The 14,643-nt window shown below is 40.8% G+C and overlaps 1 protein-coding gene across 14 annotated transcripts in view; it reads left to right on the top strand.

Annotated features, from left to right (window-relative positions):
* The window catches only part of LIMCH1 (LIM and calponin homology domains 1), a 349,588-nt gene that overhangs the window by 16,500 nt on the left and 318,445 nt on the right, over positions 1 to 14,643 (top strand). The window lies entirely within an intron of this gene.

Below are 14,643 nucleotides of genomic sequence, written 5' to 3'. Positions count from 1 at the left end.
AGGGGAGTGGATCAGTTGGTTAGCTGAAGTCAGTCGGGGTCCACCCTGGTCCATCCCTACCACTGGCTGCTACCCAACAGTGAAGTGGTGAGTTCCCTAAAGGAAAACCTAGGGGAAGTAGATGATGATGAGATCACCAATAAACGTTACCAGTATTTTAATTAAAATGCGATACTATATAGGAATGCATACGTGGGTGGCAAGACTATAGAGAAAACAAGGAAATAGTTAAAAAACTGAGAACAATGGCTATTTCTTGGAGGTGAGTTTGGGATTATAATCTAAGATTGGTTAAAAAAGGCATTTAATAGATTGTTTCATTCCTATTTTTAGAAGATTAGAAAAGGGTCAGTTTTAGAGATATCACTGAGTGTCAGGTGCCCAACCCAGCACTTAAGTGGTTCTACTAGGTGTAAAAGTGTGATTGAGTGAATCAGATTGATTTTGAAGTGTTGATTAAAAAGTAATATAACTCACACAACTTAATAGCAAAATTACAAACAATCTGATTAAAAAATGGGCAGAGGAACTGAATAGACTTTTTTCCAAAGAGGACACACAGGTGGCCAACAAGTACATGAAAATGTGCTCAACATCACTAATCATCAGGGAAATGCAAATCAAAACCATGGTGAGATATCACCTCACACTTGTTAGAATGGCTATCCTCAAAAAGACAATAAAGAACAAGTGTTGGTGAGGACGTGTAGAAGAGGGAACCCTTATGCACTGTGGGTGAGCATGTAAATTGGTGCAGCCACTATGGAAAACAGTATGGTGGTTCCTCAAAAAATTAAAAATAGAACTACCATGTGATCCAGCAATTCCACTTCTGGGTATTTTTCCAAAAAGAACAAAAACACTAATTCAAAAAGATATATGTATCTGTGTGTTCATCACAGCATTATTTACAATAGCCAAGATATGGAAACAACGTAAGTGTCCATCAACAGATGAATGGATAAAGAAGATGTCATACACACACACACACACACACACACACACACACACACACAGTTGAATGCTACTTAGCCATAAAAAAGGAGATCTCACCATTTGTGACAACATGAATGGATCTTGAAGGCATTATGCTAAGTGAGATAAGTCAGACAGAGAAAGACAAATATTGTATGATCTCACTTATATGTGGAATCTTTTAAAAAAAAAGTTGAACTTGTGAAAACAGAGAGTAGAAAAGTGGTTGCCAGGAGGTGAGGGTGGGGCAAATAGGAAGAGGTTAGCAAAAGGGTACAAACTTTCAGGCGTAAGATGAATAAAGTCTGAAGATATAATGTATAACATGGTGACTGTAGTTGATAATACTGTGTAATTGAAATTTGCTAAGAGAGTAGAACTTCATGTTCTCACCAAAAAAACCCCAAAGCCCATATATATGTGTGTGTATATATATATATATATATATACACATATATATATATAAACAAATATATAAATAAATATGTGAGGTAATGGAATGTGTTAACTAGGTGGGAGGAATCCTTTCACAATATATATACATATCTGTATCAAATCATCGCAACGTACATTTTAAATATCTTATAATTTTATTTGTCAATTATTTTTCAATAAAACTGAAAAAAATAACATAAAAAGGTCCAAAGTGGGTACTTCAATTCTTTTTTCTCAAATATATTGACCTTTTTATAAAAGAGCAGCTTTTAAAAAACATTAGAAATGAAAGTATCCAATACCAGAATCTGATTTGTTTTCCCCATTGAATTTCATATTCCTCAGGTAAAGATGGATTTTGTGGAGCCTGAAGCCTAGAAATAGCAAAACCACACAGTTGCTGTTTGCTGGAGAATGTTCGGCCCTGCGCCTGTGCACTCCCCAGGCATGTGGGCCTTCTAAAAGTGGGTATGGCGGCTGTCACCCACTGATCCTCTGGCTGAGTGACCCAGATTGGCACAGCGCAGCTGGATCCTATGCAGAGCCTGTACGGGAGAGAGGAGGGTAAAAATAAAAACAGGTTGGACAGTTTAGGCGGAGTCAGGGTACTTGAAAGCTCACTGGTAGCTTTGCTAGTCCTTGGTCAGATTTTCACTTTTTAATTTAAGGAATAGTAATGGTTACAGGGACAGTTTCCTAGGTTTCTTAAATGGTAAAATAATTTCATATAGCACAGCAAAACACAGTCTGAGGTGCTTTTTTCTATATGTAGAAAATATGTTTTTTGAGTTTAGAATATTTTGCCTATAACATGAGTTTTTTATTTATCCCACTATTCAACATTCAAGTCTTTAATAAAACTTTTTTTCCAAAGTCATCTCTTTAATGGAATTACTCTCTGAAATAAGATCTCTCTCTTTTTGATAATAGAGTGAAATGAGCTTGTCATTATAGGTTTTTTTAAAAAATAGTTTTCTTTGTTATAAAAAGAAAGAGTAACAGTGTTTAAGTATGGTGTCAATTATCTAATGAGAATGGTTTTTCAGTTCTGTCATTTTTTGGATTTTGAAATTTGTTTTAAAGTGCGGATTTGCTAATTTTTGAAGCTCTGGTCCTTATTAGTGGAAATTTCGAGATTTTTATTTTTGGCATTTGACCAATATATTTTGTTAAAGTGCAAAAGCAAATTCTGTGTCACGTTTTCCTCAGTTACTGATAGCTTTGAAGCATGTGACAATTTTTTTCCTCCTGAATGCTTTGTGTCTTTTAATGTAAGCATCTCTCTGTGATCTGTAGATTGAAAATTAACTCCCCAAATGGACTTTGCCTTGCAGTAGCAATATAGAAGAATATTAAATATTGATATTTAAAATATATGGAGATATATGGAGAATGTGAGCATAAATTATTTTTAAAATAAAATTTAAAAAAGATCTCAAAATACCCTTTTGGAGACACATTTCTGAAAAAGCATCTTTTTTTTTTTTTTTTTTTTCTTTTGTGGTATGCGGGCCTCTCACTGCTGTGGCCTCTCCCGTTGCGGAGCACAGGCTCCAGACGCGCAGGCCCAGCGGCCATGGCTCACAGGCCCAGCCGCTCCGCGACATGTGGGATCCTCCCGGACCGGGGCACAGACCCGTGTCCCCTGCATCGGCAGGCGGGCTCTCAACCACTGCGCCACCAGGGAAGCCTGAAAAAACATCTTTTTAATGCAATGTTTATATCATTAATGCTAGTTTGGAATAAGAGTTCTAAGAATTGTCGTACCTATCATTTATTAAGTTACTAATTATTTTGAAATCTATTAAGAGACTAATAATGCCTTTGGATATCTTTTGGCAGTGATAGAAATATTCTAGAATTAGATAGTGGTGATGTTTGCCTATTTAATTATAGTACTTAGTGGAAATACTAAAATATTCTGAATTATACATCTAAAAGAGTGAGTTTTATGTTAAAAAATCTATTAAGAGCTCTTAATGTTGTTATAACTATTCTCAAGATGTGTAAAACACACATGAAATTAAGGTATATATTAATCAACTCATGGTACAGCAGTGCAGTGTGACACACTGCCCACCAAAGCTCACAGTCGCAGGTAGCAATCTTTTTTGGCTCATGGTTCCAAGGCTCTGGTGGAGCAGTTCTGCATCAAGCTCTGGGTTGGCTGCACTTGGGTCAAGACTGTGGGTTGGGTTCAGATCTGCTTCACGTGTGTTTGTTCTCCTTGGACCAGAGGCTACCTGGGAGACATCTTCATGGCAAATGAATGACAGGTGCACCAGAGCCTAGCCAAATCATGCAATGGATTTAAATTCTCCACTTGCATCACATCTACGCACATTCCACTGCCAAAGCAAGCGATGTGGCCAAGTCAGTGGGACAGGGAAAGACATTTTGCTCACAGTAGGAGGGGAGGGGAGTGAATATTCTTCAAACAATACTCCAGTCTATCACAAAGTGTTTGTGGTTCCTCATAGCCACAAAGGGAGAAGAGAACATTTCTCCCTGGGTAGGGATCAGTATCTTTGAGGAGATGGGCATTGGGTTGAGTCTTGATAAATGAGCAAGTGTTGTCAGTTGGATGGGGAAGGTAAGAGTGAGGAGAGATGAGAGCAAGGGTTGGAGAAGGGCCTTCCAGATCATGAGAGCAGCTTGAGCAGAGAGATGGAGATTTGCAGGAGCAGGGTATGTTTAGGAAGCATCAGGCCCAGAGTATAGTATTTGGAAAGGGCTGCTGGAAGAAAAGACTGGGTCCTATCAATGAAGACCTTGTGCACCATGCCTTAGGGTTTGGTGTTGGAACTAAAAGGGCTGGGCTCTGGAATCAGACAGCCTGAGTTCGAAACTTCACCCTTCCATTTACTAGCTCTATGACTGTGGGGAACTTACTTAGCATCTCTGTGCCTTAGTTCATCGTCTGTAAAATGGTAAGAGTATTCTCAGTGTCTACCTCATGAACTGTTAGGATCAAAAAGTTAACACACAGAAGGCCCCTATAAAAGTACTTGACCTGTATCAAGTGCTTAATAGGTGTTGACAGCTATTAGTATTTTTATTTTTTAATTTTTTAAAAAACTATTTTATTTATTTATTTTTGTTGCACCAGGTCTGAGTTGCTGCAGGCAGGCTCTTTAGTTTTGGCCAGTGGGCTCCTTAGTTGCAGCTCGCGGGCTTCTTGGTTGTGGCTCGTGGGCTCCTTAGTTGTGGCATGCACGTGGGATCTAGTTCCCTGACCAGGGATTGAACCCCCGTCCCCTGCATTGGAAGGCAGATTCTTAACCACTGCACCACCAGGGAAGTCCCAGCTACTAGTATTTTTAAATGGAGTTTAGATTTTATCTTTAAACAATGAGGAATAACCAAAAGTAAGGAAGGGACATAATTATATTATGTTTTGGGAAGATGACCTTGGTGGCAAAAAGGAAGAGAATGATTATGGTGGTCAGTACTGAAGCAGGCAAGCCAGAGGTGATGATGGCAGCAAAGTGGGAATAAATGTGGGAGACATTAAGGATATAACAGTGATGAGATTTAGTGACTGAATGGATGGGGGAGGTGAGAGAAACAGAGAAATTGAGAGTGACTCCCAAGTCTATGTCCTGATCAACTGGGTGGTTTGATTTCCTGAGATAGGGAGCATATGAAGAGGAGTGATGTGAGGAGAAAGAGGATGAGTTCAGGTTTGAATGTGTTATTGGAGGAGCCTATGAGACATTCAAGAATGTTTAAGAAGCAGGGTCCTTTGGCTGAAAGAGGACAGTGTGAATTGCTTTGAGTGATTGCAGTGATTTAAGGCTTGGTGTGGGAGGTGTAAAAGCTGGGAGAGGGAGTGTAGATTATTATTTCGTGGTGCTTGACAGCAACAAAAGGAGACAGCTGTAAATAGCAGGGAGAGAGGAACATAAGGTTTCAGTAGGATTTGTTTTGTTCTGTATTTGAAGATGGGAAAGACTTGAACATATTAGATGGCTTTGAGAGAGGAGAAGGGGAGACACTGATTGTATAACAGTGAGAAGTATGATGGATAAGAAAAGGTTCCTGGGACATACAGGAAGGGAATTTAGAGGAGATGTAAATAGGAGAAAGGACACTTCTAGATACTTGTCAAGAAAACTGTTAAAAGTTTTGTGATGGTGCCTTAATTATCTATTGCTGTATAACAAATTAATCCCAAACATAGCAGCTTAAATCAATGAATATTTATCATTTCTCAGTTTCTGTGTGTCAGAAATTTAGGAAGATTAGATGGGTTGTTCTGTCTCAGGGTCTTTTTTGAGGCTGCAAACAAAATGTTGGCTTGGGCTGCAGTCATCTGAAGGCTTGACTGGAGCTAGAAGATCCTCTTCTAAGACGGCCCACTCGTGTGAGCAGGAGCTTCAGGTCTTTGCCGGCTGTTGGCAGGAGGTCTTAGTTCCTTGCCGTGTAGGCCTCTCCGTAAGGCTGCTTGTGTGTCCTTAGGACAGCTCACTTCCTGAGTGAGTGATTCAGGAGAGTAAGGAGGATGCCACAATCCTATTATGACCTGGACACAGACCTCACAGGCTTCCATGTCTGCCACATTGTATTCCTTAAGAATGAGTCATTAAGTATAACCCACACTCAAGAGGAGGAGAATTAGATTTCACTTTTCAAAAAAAATTTTTTTATTGGAGTACAGTTGGTTTACAGTGTTGTGTTAGTTTCAGGTGTACAACAAAGTGAATCAGGGCTTCCCTGGTGGTGCAGTGGTTGAGGGTCCGCCTGCCGATGCAGGGGACACGGGTTCGTGCCCCGGTCCGGGAAGATCCCACATGCCGCGGAGCGGCTGGGCCCGTGAGCCATGGCCGCTGAGCCTGCGCGTCCAGAGCCTGTGCTCCGCAACAGGAGAGGCCACAACAGTGAGGCCTGCGTACCGCAAAACAAACAAACAAAGTGAATCAGTTATACATATACATATATCCACTTTTTAAAGATTCTTTTCCCGTATAGGCCATTAAAGAGTATTATTAAGTATACTTCCCTGTGCTATACAGCAGGTTCTTACTAGTTACCTATTTTATATATAGTAGTGTGTATATGTCAGTCCCACTTTTTGAAGGGAGAAGCGTCAAAGAATTTTAAACCACCATAAGTGGCTACAGAATCAACATGTACTTTTAACTGTAATTGATCATGTATCATGCTTTATATAAAGGGGATTCAGTAGTAGATATTCTGACACACAATCATTTGTCCTAATCTAGTCTATTTTGATAAACAATGAGTTTAAGATGTTCTCCTAAATATATTTTCCAAAATGGATCTAGTCTTTTAAACTGTAAAAGTGTAAACAATAACAGCAACAAATAATACAGGAATAAAACAGCCTCTGAGCCCAGAATCTCACCTGATACAGATAATCACTGGAAATATGGACCATTTATACCTAAACCCATGTTGCTCAAAATTTTGCTTGATTCTGAAGCTTTTTGTTCCAACAGAATCTTACAGAGATTTGGGGTTTTCTCAAATTTTATTTTTTTTTAAACAATTACTGCCTCCCTGTTAGTGGAGAGCTTGAGCTCAGCAGTTCTCAGCTCTGGCTGAACGTTAGAGTCACTTGGGAGCTTTTGATTTAAAATGATCTGGATCAGGGCCTGGGCACTGTTATTGCATAAAAGTTTCCCCCGAGTGATTCCAACGTGCAGCCAGGGTGGAGAACCCAGCAGATGACAAAACAAGCGAGAGTAAGTTGCACAGGGCAACACTGGCAGATGTAAGATTTAAAACATATTTTAATGATTATTTCTGTGGGGGTGTGTGAAGGGATGTGCATCCAGGGAATATAGTTATAGTTTCTGCCAATAACATCATTCCTAGTTCATATAATGGAATAAAATATCAGTATTTCATGGCGGATTCTAAAGAAGAGTATGAAATTCCAGATACCTGAGCACATTTGACAACAGTTGCTTTTAGGAGAATCTTCTTATTTTCTGCATTGAATCACAGACATCCCAGAGTGTAAGCTCATATTGTAGTTACTGTCCTTTGTGTGAATACATTCATTTATTAAATAAAACATTCTTGAACACCTACAACATGCCAGGTACTGCCAGGCACTGAATGCCCAAGGAGGAATAAGACAGAGATTCTTGCTTCAAATGAGTGACTCTTCATCTCAGTGTAGGAGATAAGCAGGCATACAAATAAGAGGAAGCAAAGGTAAGAAAAGTTTAAGAACTGTTATTAAAACAGCACAGCAGCAACCCGTCAGAATAACCCAGTTGCAGTGGCTCCAGCCACAGGTAGTTGGTTCAGTGCATACTGGCTGCCCTGAGTGTAGGTAACACAAAATATAATATTTTAAATACCCAAAGAGAAATGTAAACAAGAGGGAGCAGAGAGAAAAGAACGCTTTTATAATTCCAAATTCATGTTTCCCTCATAGAGGGAAGAGAATCAGTCTGGTTGGTTGCATCCATTCTTCATGCCATCCAATACGCACCCTTTCAGGTGAATGCAGTCCTTCTTACCCAAAAGGTGGAATCTGTCGCCTTACCCCGTGGATCAGGGAAGGCCTTTTGACTTGCTTTGGCAAATAGAATGTGGCAGAAGTAATGATGTACCAGTTCCAAGCTTAGGCTGTAAAATGCCTCGAGTAACTCTGCTTGTTCTTGCTCCTCTGCCATTGCTATGACGTGATGCCCAAGACAGCCTGCAGGACGATGAGAGACCACGGACAGAGCCAAGTTGCCCCAGTTGTCCCAGACGCGGCCATCCAAGACGCGGCCATCCAAGACACCTATATCAGGGTTCCTCAACAGAGGCACTGTTGACCTTTGGAGCTGGGTAATTCTTTGCTCTGGGGATGTCCATTTTAGGGTGTTTAGCATCTTCCTGGGCCTCTACCCACTAGCTTCCAGTAGCACCCAATTCCCTCCAGTTGTGACAAGCAAAAAAGTCTCCAGACACCTCAAAGAGAAAAATGCCCCTGATTGAGAACCACTGCCCTAGACTTATGTGGTGGTCCATCCAAGATCAGCAGAACTACCTAGATGCTGACCCCATATGCATGGGCAATAAATGTTTATCGTTGTTTGCTGTTGAAGTTTGTGGCTGTTTGTTATGTAGCATTATTGTGGACTAGGTAGCTAATACAATCAGTGAAAACGTAGAAACGTGAAGATGGGAGGTTGAACTGGACAATAGCAAGTAATCCAGTGTGGTGCAAGCGTGAAGAATGGGTTTGTAGGTAGAATGGGGTTAGTATGAGGTACAGACAAGACTGAAAAGCTAAGTTAGGGGCTGTATCCATGGAGACTTTAGGTGCCTTGGTATGAATTGTGAACATGATTATTCATGGGCAAGGGAGAACTGTCAGAAGTTTTATGTGTGTATTTACCATTTATTTATAGCAGAGAGAACAGTATAATCAGTCTGTACTTTAGGCAGCAATAGGGAGGGGGAATTGGAGGCAGGAGGGAAGGTTTTGCTGTAGTTCAAGTGATTGGTGCAGAAGACCCGAATTAGGGAATAATCGTAGGTTTGAAAAGGAGAGGATGGTTGCCAGAGACATTTGGGTATAAAATTGATACAGTTTGGGAATCTCTACATTTCTGCTTTTGCACATTTGGTTTCCTCAGTGTGAAATATCCCCTCTCCTCTGGGTATCCTCTACTCCGGCAGTCCTCAGCCTTTTTGGTACCAGGGATGGGTTTTGTGGAAGACAGTTTTTCCACGGACAGTGGCGGAGGGCAGGGGCGTGGGGGATGGTTCAGGCGGTGATGCGAGCGATGGGGAAGTTGCAGATGCAGCTTCGCTCGCTGGGCTGCTGCTCACCTCCTGCTGTGCAGCCCGGTTCCTAACAGCCCGCGGGGCGGGTACCTGTCGGTGGTCCGGGGGTTGGGGACCCTTGCTCTAATTAATCTTCAGAAGTCAGCTCAACACTCAAGAAAGTCTTTTTGGTGACATCTTCCGTGTCTCATGAAGGTAGCGCCCTTACAGCTCTTACCACTGTTTTTTCCCCTCCATAAGACTGTGTTGTTTTTAGCATTGAATTTTCCATCTTCTAACAGATCAGTTGTAAGTCTGTCTCTTGAATATAACTGCTAATTCCCTTATTAAGCACCTACTCTGTGTTTGGCTTGGGGTGTAGGTGCTTTGGAGACAGCTGTGAACTGGAGAGGTATATGCTTTCATGGAGCTTATGGTCTGTCTAGTGGAGCAACACACAGATAAACAGGCAATCACGGTCCATGCTATGATGAGGGGAGTAAGAGAGGGCATGGACGGGGTGGAACCCTTAATCTGGAACAGACGGTGTTAATGAAGGCCTCTTGGAGGAAAGAAACCAAAGGTAGGATTTGATAATGAGGAGTGAAAGCCAGGAAATTGTGGGTTTTATGGCCCTGGATTGAGAAGAAACACAGCACATTTGAGAGACAGAAGAAAGCTCAGAAAAGCTTGATTATGAAGGGCCTTGTAAATTATGATCAGAGCTGTGCTGGGGAAAATCACACTGATTGATTTTTAATCCTGGCTGCACATCAGAACCACCTAATGGAGCTTTTAATAATAGATACCTGAGTCTCACTTCAAACTTACTGAATCATCATGACCAGAGTATGTGGCTTGTATGTGTATGTGTATATATTTAAAGCTCCATGGGTAGTGCTGGTGTCTGGCCAGGCTTGAGAACTGTAGGCCTACAGTGGAGAGGAAGGACTGGAGGGAAGGGCAAGATTGGGTCAGGGACACCAGGGAGGCATCAAGTAATCTACATGGGTGATAATGGTTTGAGTGGGCTTGGAGAAAACATGTATAGAGTAAGAGATATTTAGGAGTTAAAGTCAATAGAACTTAAGATTGATTGGTTGTAGGGGGATGGAGGAGTATGGTTCAAGGAAGACTCCCAGGTCTCTGACACGATCATGGAGAGGTAGGTAGTATGCTTCACTGATTTAGGAAATGTCGGAGGAACAGGTTTCACGAAGATAAGACTTATAATTTTAGTTGCGTTTGAGATGCTCAGTGGAACCTCCATGTAGGATTGTCCACTAGATAATTGGTCATAAGAGTGTGGAGTTCAGGAGAAATTACTAGCCTGGAGATAAAAGAACTGTAGATCATTACTGTGTGATGATCTACATCACTGGAGCCTATGACAGTGGGTGACATTGACCAGGGAGTGTGTGAGAAGGAAAAAGCGAACTGGGAAGAACTACAACTTTTAAGACATGAGTAGAAGAGGAACTTACTGAAAAACTAAGATAGAGAAGACAACTTAGCTGGTGGACAACTAAGAGAGTGGAGTCTTGGAAGCTAGTGGAAGATAAGTTCTTAAGAAGGAAGGGGTGAAGACAGTTGTCAAATTAATTGTCAAATGCTGCCAAGAAGGCAGATAATGAACTGAAAAGTGACTGCTGGCTTTGGCTACTGAAGGCTGTTGGCGATCTTAGCTGGAGCCGGTTCAGTGGCGTGGTGGGGTAGAAACCAGACTGTAGTGGGGTGAGCAGTGAGTAGGAGATGAGAAAGTGTGAACAGTGAAAGGGCATTCACGTTAGGCTCTGCTTTCTTGGTTATCATGGAATCCTCTGTACTCAAATTTTAAATAGGTGAAAGAACGGGTGAAGGAAGGGGCTAAGGTGATGCAGAATTTTTAACCTGGCTGATTAGGCCTATAGTAATGGCATTTGTTGAGATGTGCAGCAAAGCAGGAAGAAGAGCCTGAGTTTGTTTTTGAGTTTTAGGTGTACAAGGGAGAAGATACTAGGTGGGATTTTGGACATGTTGAATTCGATGCTCTTTTTTTCTGATTATTCTGTGAGTAGAACACTGTCTTCAAAATCCAATCTAAATACAACCAGGGATAACTTGCAGATAACCAAAGCTAAGGTTTTCCCTTAATTTTATAAGCTTGGGACTGTAACAGAGCTTACATAAAAAAGAATAAGAAATCTAGGAATTTAAGACAAAAGGAATGAAAAAATATATTTCTGGGTGTAAGTGAACTAAAATTGATGGGGGGGGAAACACATCCTCTTTGGATGAGCAGGTAGGACTACTTCTTTTATGGTAGTTTCAAATTGAAAATTTGATTTTTCAATGTATTTAACTTCTCTGTTCTTTGAAATTGGGAAAATTCAGTTGTACTCTGGACCAATAGATAATTGTGATCTGGCTCTGTTCCACTTGGGCAAGCTCTGTTTCCTTAATAAATGTACTTCCTTCATCTGTTAGTGATAAGTAGGCAAGTGAAGAATTCTTATCTGCATATATGGATTGGACATCTGTTCTATTCTACTGTTTCAGCACAGACTTCTTTGCTAGGAAATTAATGCAAATAAGTAAGCCCCCTCTTATGTAAAGGCACTTTAGATTGAGAATATTTGTTATCTGAGCACCTTATTTGGATTAAATTGATAATTCAGATTTTTTTTCTGGTATTTTGAGTGATGCAGAAAGCATTGTCATGGGTTCCCTAAATGTTGCAACAAGTTAAAAAAATGTAATTTTGCAGATGATGACTCCCAGGCGTATCCTGTGGGTGTTCAAATTTGTCAGAGTGCTGTAACACATTTTATTCTGCCTATAAACAATGTTCTAGAGAGGAGAGCAAAAAAATCACCATGGAAACTCGGTAGAATGCTCTTATTTGTTTCTCTGAAAGGAAAATTCTAAAACTAGATAATGAGGTATAAAAGAGCAATGCAGGTTGTGTAGCCAGCTATCCAGGAAGTGAGCTCAAAAAAGAATCGATTTGGTGCCCTGTGTGGGTCAGTGTTATTTATGATCTCATTTCCCTTTTCTCATGAAGAAGGGCTATAAAAAGGTCCAGCAAATAGCCTGATGAGTTTTTCTTTGTAGTGCAACCTTTTTGGAGACACCTGTAAGTATCAGGGCCAAGGATGAATGGAGAGGGATGGGAGTTGGTAGGGGAAGGCCCTTGAGATTCCATCAGACATCATCTTGACCACTGGAATCGTGTTACTAGAGTGACTTGATTAGAACAATTTTGAGAAGGGGGAGATAAATATCAAAAAAGATGTAATACATAGTCAATGAATTGCTGCACTGATCAATAAGAACTAAAAAGTGGAATCAAGTCCAGCACCATTTTTGTGGAGGAACCGTAGGCAAACCAGTTGTCAACAGGACATCCAGTTGTAGCACCAAATTGGTCATCTAGAACTCAGTGTCTGACCTCTAAAAGGCTGCTACAGTAGGACTTCTGTGACGCCACTTGGAGAAGCACCATCAAACTTACAGGGACACCAGGACACGTATTCAGCAGGGGAGGGATGAAGCACTCAGGCAGAGAGCCTGACTGACCGGTTGGAATTCCAGCCACAACATTAGTAGCTGGGAGAGCTTAGGAAGGTTGCTGAATCTCTTCAAACTTTCCTTATCTACGAAATGGTTATGATAATAGCACCTATCGCATAGGGCTGTTTTGAAGAATAAATGAGTTAATATATAAAAGGCATTAGAAGAAATTTCTGAAAATAGAAAGCACCAGTGATAAGCTCTGATTATTCAAGAATCTATAAGCAATGCTTTTTTGGCTGTGTCTTTTTCTGAATTGGATATGTTTACAACATGAGCAGCCAAGCAATTACTTTTTGTTGTTGTTCTTTAGCAATTACTTTTGATGAGTTAAAATGCGATAAATATAAATGGGGAGGGGAGATATTGAAACCCAGTTTTCAGTCATGTGGCATCATGTGGAATACTGGGAGATAATTGACAAAACATTCTGATCTCAAGCATTTAGGAACAGTGTGGCTATTCAGCAAAGGTGTATCAAAAGGACAGCCTGGATAACCATTAGATCACTCCAAGGGTGAGGTTTCTGATGTGCACCAAACGCAGGGGTGAGTTTTCTGGTGTGCACTGCAGGAAAATAAATTGTATACTTAATTTTTTTAGCTGAAGGAGCCATTATATCTGTGTGCTGTGGTGGGCGCTGCAGCTTTTGGTCCAAAGGAGACTTTTTGATTATCTGGGCTCTCCTTTTCTCACTCTGAAGAGTGATGAATCATTGGCTACCAGAAAGTGCAAAAAGAATAAAACAGTTTTACTTCTGAGACATAAATTGTTATCCATGATAATAATTAAGTAAATACTCATACATGTTGTATTTTTTTGTTTGTTTGTTTGTTTTTTGCGGTACGCGGGCCTCTCACTGTCGTGGCCTCTCCCGTTGCAGAGCACAGGCTCCGGACGCGCAGGCTCAGCGGCCATGGTTCACGGGCCCAGCCGCTCCGCGGCATGTGGGACCTTCCCGGACCGGGGCACGAACCCGCGTCCCCTGCATCGGCAGGCGGACTCTCAACCACAGCGCCACCAGGGAAGCCCCATGTTGTATTTTTTTAAAAATTAAGCAAAACTTTCATTTGTTCTATTACAAAGATATGGAAATACAGAAAATCAGAAAATATAAGTAAGTACAAAGAAAAATGTTCATAAGTCATTTCGTATGGAATCTACTTATGTGAACATTTTCTAGGTACATAAACACATTTTTATTTAAAATGGGATCATATGATTTCTATTTTAAAATATATTGTCAACACATTTCCTTTACAATGAATATACATCTACGATATCATAGAGCAACTTATTTAAAAAGACAGATTAATTTTAAGAGTATTTAATTATTACTCTAATCAACATGTAAGGTTTTACAATTTTTGTAAACCTATTGTTAAATAACCAGGACTGGCCACTTGCCAGCTGTGCATAAAATGAAGCTCCTTCAACTTAAAAAATTGTTTATTTTAACAGCCAAAGAAGCAGCTGCCCTCTGCATATGTACCACAGTGGGAACCATTTCTTGATGAAGGCATTTCATTTAATGAAAAATCCGTATCAGTTTTTTTTTTTTTTTTTGTGGTATGCGGGCCTCTCACTGTTGTGGCCTCTCCCTTTGCGGAGCACAGGCTCCGGACGCGCAGGCCTAGCGGCCATGGCTCACGGACTTAGTTGCTCCGCGGCACGTGGGATCTTCCCGGACCGGGGCACGAACCCGCGTCCCCTGCATCGGCAGGCGGATTCTCAACCACTGCGCCACCAGGGAAGCCCCCGTATCAGTTTTATGCAGGAGGTATAGTAGTGTTCAGTGAAGACCCGATTGATGAGCAAAGGAACAGTAGGTAATTACCTTGGAAATCTACATTTGGCAACTGTTTCACAATTTTCACCAATTAAAACTTGATATTCAGTTTCTTAAAAACTAAACTTACTATAGACCCAGTAATTCTACTCCTA

This window comes from Kogia breviceps, chromosome 6, assembly GCF_026419965.1.
Source record: "Kogia breviceps isolate mKogBre1 chromosome 6, mKogBre1 haplotype 1, whole genome shotgun sequence".
NCBI lineage: Eukaryota > Metazoa > Chordata > Mammalia > Artiodactyla > Physeteridae > Kogia > Kogia breviceps.
The sequence above is the reverse complement of the archived record's forward strand: the minus strand, read 5'-3'. Positions and strand labels throughout refer to the sequence as shown.